Raw genomic sequence first — 258 nt, 5'->3', positions numbered from 1 at the left:
GGACACTTCTGCTTTATCTACTCTAGACATTATCGATCAATTTATTTGTATTTCTATACATTTATGAGCCTGCCTATACCGGCTTAATCATATTTCCTCTGTATATAGATTTTCTATATTTGCACGCTTAGAGAAAATGCACAAAGAGGATGTTTATGCTTACAATTTCCCGCCACTCATTCTCTTGGGGATGATTCAGTCTTTTTATGCAACTCGCTTATCTTATTTTGAGTTCCTGTATGAAATTCTGTGCGTATC

At 35.3% G+C, this 258-nt stretch overlaps 1 protein-coding gene across 1 annotated transcript in view; it reads left to right on the top strand.

Moving 5' to 3' along the window:
- The window catches only part of LOC119592211 (cuticle protein CP1499-like), a 10657-nt gene that overhangs the window by 9246 nt on the left and 1153 nt on the right, over window positions 1-258 (top strand). The window lies entirely within an intron of this gene.

Source organism: Penaeus monodon, chromosome 29 (genome assembly GCF_015228065.2).
Source record: "Penaeus monodon isolate SGIC_2016 chromosome 29, NSTDA_Pmon_1, whole genome shotgun sequence".
Classification (NCBI taxonomy): Eukaryota; Metazoa; Arthropoda; class Malacostraca; order Decapoda; family Penaeidae; genus Penaeus; species Penaeus monodon.
This window is presented reverse-complemented; position numbering and strand designations above follow the sequence as displayed.